General features: G+C 39.9%; 1 pseudogene; it reads right to left on the bottom strand.

Annotated features, from left to right (window-relative positions):
* Window positions 1–4,953: 4,953 nt before the first annotated feature.
* LOC132027695 (olfactory receptor 2L5-like) overlaps window positions 4,954–6,000 on the bottom strand; it is a 30,062-nt pseudogene continuing 29,015 nt past the window's right edge.

Here is a 6,000-nt window from a genome sequence, read left to right as displayed (position 1 = left end):
GTACATATTTCTGGGCTCTCTACTCTGTTCCACTGGTTTATGTGTCTGTTTTTATGCCAATACCATGCTCTCTTGGTGATCACAGATTCGTAGTAAAGCTTGAAATCAAGTAATGTGATGCTCCCATTTTTATTTTTGTTTTGCAACATTTCCTTAGTGTTTCTGGGTCTTTTCTGATTCCATAGAAGTTTTTAGATTATTTACTCCAGCTCTTTGAAGAATACCGGTGGAATTTTGATCGGAATTACCTTAAAAGTATAGATTGCTCTAGGCAGTATAGACATTTTAACAATGTTTATTCTTCTAGTCCAAGAGCATGGAATGGTCTTCCATCTTTTTGTGTCTTCTTCAATTTCTTTCATGAGTGTTCTGTAGTTTCTCAAGTACAGATCCTTCACCTCTTTGGTTAGGTTTATTCCCAGGTATCTTATGGTTCTTGGTGCTATAGTAAATTAAATTGATTCTTTAATTTCCCTTTCTGTATTTTCATTGTTAGTGTATAAGAAAGCCACTGATTTCTGCACATTGACTTTGTTTCCTGACACATTACTGAATTACTGTATGAGTTCTAGTAGATTTGAGGTGGAGTCTTTTGGGTTTTCCATATAAAGAATCATGTCATCTACGAAGAGAGAGAGTTTGAATTCTCTTTGTTGTCTGATTGTCGTTGCTAGGACTTCTAATATTATGTTGAAAAAGAATGGTGAAAGTAGGCATCATTGTCTTGTTCCTGATCTCAATGGGAAGGGCACAAGCTTTTTCCCATTGAGGATGATATTTGCCATGGTTCTTTCATAGACAGATTTGATGAAGTTCAGGAATGTTCCCTCTATCCCTATACTTTGAAGCATTTTAATCAGGAACGGATGCTGGATTTTGTCAAATGATTTTTCTGCATTATTTGAGAGGACCATGTGGTTCTTCTCTCTTCTCATATTAATTTGTTGTATCACATTGATTGATTTGCAAATGTTGAACCATCCTTGTAGCCCAGAGATAAATCCCACCTGCTCATGGTGGATAATCTTTTAATGTGCTGTTGGATCCTGTTTGCTAGGATCTTCTTGAGAATCTTAGCATCCATATTCATCAGTGATATTGGTATGAAATTCTCCTTTTTGGTAGGGTCTTTTCCTGGTTTGGGGTTTAGGGCAATGCTGGATTCATAGAAAGAGTCTGGAAGTTTTCATGTGCTTCAATTTTTGGAAAGTGCTTCAGGAGAATAGGTGTTATTTCTTCTTTAAAGTTTGGTAGAATTCCCCAGGGAATCCGTCAGGTCCCAGGCTCTTGTTTTTTGGGAGGTTTATGATAACTGCTTCAATCTCATTACTAGACATTGGTCTATTCAGGTTGTCGATTTCTTCCTGGTTCAATTTGGGAGTTTATAGTTTTCCAGGAATGCCTCCATTTCATCTGGGGTGCTAAGCTTATTGGCATATAACTGTTGATAATAACTTCTGATGATTGTTTCTACTTCCTTGGTGTTGGTTGTGATCTCTCTCTTTTCATTCATAATTTTATGAATTTGGGCTTTCTCTCTTTTCCTTTGGATTAGTGTGGCCAATGGTTTATTGATCTTATTGATTCTGTCAAAAATTAGCTTCTAGTTTTATCGATACGTTCTACTGTATCTCTAGTTTCTACTTCTTTAGTCTCAGCTCTAATCTTGATAATTTCCCTGCTTATGTGTGGAGTTGGTTTTATTTGTTGTTGATTCTCCAGTTCTTTAAGGGCTAGACACAGCTTCTGTGTTCTGAATTTTTCCATTTTTGAGGGAGGCTTGGATGGTTATGTATTAACCCCTTAGTACCACCTTTGCTGTATCCCATAGGTTTTGGAACAAAGTGTCTTCATTCTCTTTGGTTTCCATGAATTGTTTCAGTTCTTCTTTGATCTCATGGTTGATCCAAGCATTCTTAAGCAAGGTGGTCTTTAGCTTCCAGGTGTTTGAGTTCCTTCGGAACTTTTTCTGGTGATTGAGCTCCAGTTTCAAAACATTGTGATCTGAGAATATGTAGGGAATAATCTCAGTTTTTTTTTTTTTTTTTTTTGGTGTCAGTTGAGTCCTGATTTATGACCCAGTATGTCGTCTATTCTTGAGAAGATTCCATGTGCACTTGAGAAGAATGATTATTTTGTTGTTTTAGGGTGGAATGTTCTGTATATATCTATGAGGTCCATCTGGTCTGTGTGTCATTCAATTCTCTTGTTTCTTCATTGATTTATTGCTTCGATGATCTATTTCTGAAAGAGCCGTGTTAAGATCTCCTACTATTAGTGTATCCATATCTGTATGACTCTTTATCTTGATTAACAGTTTTATTATGCAATTGGCTGCTCCCATATTGGAGGCATAGATATTTACAATTCTTCGATCATCTTGGTCAATAGTCCCTTTAAGAGTGATGGAGTGTCCTTCTGTATCTCTGACTAGAGTCTTTAGTTTAAAATCTAATTTTTCTGATATGGGAATCACTACCCCAGCCTTCTTTTGAGGCCCATTGTCATGAAAGATGCTTCTCCATCCCTTCACTTTCAGTCTGTGTGTATCTTTAGGTTCAAAATGGGTCTCTTGTAGACAACATATGGATGGGTCCTGTCTGTTTATCCAATCTGAAACCCTGTGCCATTTTATGGGCACATTAAGGCCATTTACATTGAGAGTGATTATTGATAGATACGTCTTTATTGACATCGTGTTACCTTTGAAGTCTTACTTATTGTAGATTGTCTCTATATTTTTGTTCAATGCTATTCTTAGGAATTTTTTCTTTTATAGAACCTCCCTTAATATTTCCTGCAGTGTCAGTTTGGTGGTTGCATAGTCTTTTAAGCCTTGCCAGTCTTGGAACGTCAGTGTTGCTGGATAAAGTATTCTTGGCTGCATGTTCTTCTCATTTAATGCCCTGAATATATCTTGCCAGACCTTTCTGGCTTGCCAGGTCTCTGTGGACATGTCTGACGTTATTCTGATGGGCTTTCCTCTGTAAGTAAATAGCCTTTGTGTCCTAGTGGCTTTCAAGAGAGTATACCTACATTATAATTCCTCAATTTGACTATCAGGTGTCGTGATGTTTTTTTGGAATGTATAATCTTGGGTGGAACCGGTTCAGCCTCTAGTACATGAACGCTGGTTTCATTTGCGAGATTGGGAAAATTTTCATGAAGAACTTGTTCCATTGTATCTTTTAGACTTCTTTCTTTCTCGTCCCCTTCAGGGATTCCAATAATTCTGACGTTGGAATGTTTCATGGTATCATTTATTTCCCTGATTCTGTTTTTGTGGTTTCTAAGCTGTTTGTTCCAGGCTTCCTCCTGAACTTTTCTCTCTATCTGTTTGTCCTCTAGATCACTAATTCTATCTTCTGTCTCAGTTACCCTAGCTTTGAGAGAATTTAAATTAGATTGGAACTCATTGTGAGCATTGTGAAGCTCATCCCTGGTAGCTTACGGCTCTTCCCTAGCATTGAAAACATGATCTCTGGTCGTTTTTTAGTTTGGCCCTAATCAATTCCATTTGGTCATCCATGGCTTTCTCCAACCTAGCTATTGCCTGTATAATTGTTAGCCTGAATTCTCTTTCCAACATATTGTCTATGTTGACAACCTTTATCTCTGTTGCATAAGGTCCATCCTCTGTATTTTTCTTTTGTTGGGCATTCCTCCTCCTAGTCAATTTGGTGAGAGATTACTGAACAGATGTAGTTGGATGTATTGACCATGGTGCTGTCAAGGTGCACCCTGGAACACTACTGCGCAATCAGGATTCCCCACCCAAATGAGAGACAAAAGAAAAAAAAAATAAAGAAAAAAAATGGAAGAGAGAGACAGGAAAGAAAGGGAAGATGAAAGAGAAGGTTCAGCCCAAATGGGCCCCAAGGTAAGATTTATGAAGTAGAAAAACAAAAACAGACATTCAAAAAGACTGATAAAAGTATATGACAAGAGAAAAAATATATATATGCAAATAAAGGAAGATCCTGGTCAAAAAGAACCCCAAGTGTAAGATTTATATACTATCAGGACAAACACAAAAACACATAAACATTGGTGGAAGAAAAAGATGGGAGAGTGCTTATAAATTCTCAGTGTGTGCGAGGAAGGCTATTTTAATTCTTCCTGGATGTATCTGGATATCTTTGTTAAAGGACTCAACTTTCCTAAATAAAGGGAGATTAAAAATGTTTTACATATAGGGGTAATATTAATTGGGGAAACAGGATTACTTTGAAGTTTAACTCTATATGAATATTAGAAAATAATATTAAAAAGGTATAAACTATACTAAACTAAACTAAAATTACAAAAAGAATTTTAAAAAATAGAAATGAAAAAGAAAAACATAGGTGTATGTTTCAAGAAGTTCAGGTTAGAAGGTTCTTATGGAATTTGATTTACTAGACAACTCACTGTGATGGTAAAGAGGTTAAAAAATGATCTATATAAAAAAACTAAATGAACCAGAATAGTGGAAAAGAGATAAAAATCAAAGTTTTCCTATGAAGTAATGGTGGTTGTTCTCTTGTCGGATTTTTTTTTTTCCTTTCTTGGTTTGTTTTCTGGGGGAGCGGCCTTCCACGTGGGTTTTCAGTCAATATTGTTCCTTGAGTTAAGTCCTCCCGCCCCCCTCAAGAGGGTGGGCTCTGAGTTAATTGGTTTTTTCTGGCTTTTGTTCTCTGGCAGTTTTTATGTTTGTTCAATTTTTATTTCTCTCACCTTGACCAATTTTGATGGTTTTTGTAGTTTTAGAGGAAAACAAACTGCACCCTGACCTCCCTCTCAGAGAGAAGCCTCAGTCTGGCTGCAGAGCCCAAATAAGTTCCCCCTTGGCCACTGGCAGAGCAGGTTCCGATTCGCAGTCACTGGGTCGCAGGATCTTTTGCTTGTACCTAAAGCCATGGCAGTGGCACTGTCTGGGCAGCTCCAGACTGCCAGAGAGGTTCAAAGCAGCAATCACAAACTGAGATTTTCCCGCTGGCCCAGGCTGGGAGTGCTTCGTCTTTCTGTGTCTAAGAGCACCCGGCTTGCACGCACCTCTTTCAGGGGAGGCTGTGGGTCACGCGGGGGTCTCATGCTCTTTGAACGGGGTGCAGGTCCCACAGCACAAGGCTGGGCCTTTGTAGACTCCTCTTGGGGGAGAGTTTGGTGGACGAGTCTTAGGCTCTGAAACAATTACTCATATCAAAGGGCGCCGGCTGGGCTTGTGTACCTCTCTCAGGGGAGGAAGAGGGGCATGCACATCTCAGGCTCTGTAGCAGGGCTCCAGCGTTCTGCCATCCGGCGTGGCCCCCATCCCCTCACACGAGCTTGACCCCACGCATTCTTGGGTGCGCTGGCGGCTTAGGGACCAAGACCTGGTTTCTCCACTGCACTCTCTCTGGCTTAGCGCCAGGGGAGGCTATCTTGGGACCAGGGACTTAAGCCCCTGTCCCTAGCCACCCCAATTCCCACAATTTCCCTCCCCCCCTGCAATCCTTTGCTCTTTTGGAGTGCTTTCACCCAGTCTCCAAGTTAATGCTGGTCCCCAGACGCAGGTCACTCTCGCTCGTATTGGGGGTATTACTTTCCAACCGGTCGCCTCTGGTGGCTCCCTTCCCCTTTTGTTTATCTTCAGATATCAGTCCTCTGTTCTTACTCTGCTTTACCTGCCCACTGGCATCTTCTAACCCTGTAGAGATCCAGACGTGTATAATTCTGATCTCAGGCTGATTTCATGGGTGATCGAAGATCTTTGGTAGTTAATTAGCTCACTTTAGTGTACAGATTGAAAAGGCGCCTCCTCCTACTTCCCCGCCATCTTGTCCCCCAGATGATATCATCTTTTTATACTGCCTTGGGGCTTTAACTTAAATGGTTCCATTACAATCCTATGGATTTGTTTTTTAACACATCTCTCCTTAGAACTATAAATTGTGTCTCATACTGACTTCATTTTGAATCCAGATTTCACCTCTCCCCCACAGAGTTGTGGGCTCAGCCTCTGCTTCATCAGTTAGAGCT

The sequence above is a fragment of the Mustela nigripes genome, chromosome 12, assembly GCF_022355385.1.
Source record: "Mustela nigripes isolate SB6536 chromosome 12, MUSNIG.SB6536, whole genome shotgun sequence".
Taxonomy (NCBI): Eukaryota; Metazoa; Chordata; class Mammalia; order Carnivora; family Mustelidae; genus Mustela; species Mustela nigripes.
This window is presented reverse-complemented; position numbering and strand designations above follow the sequence as displayed.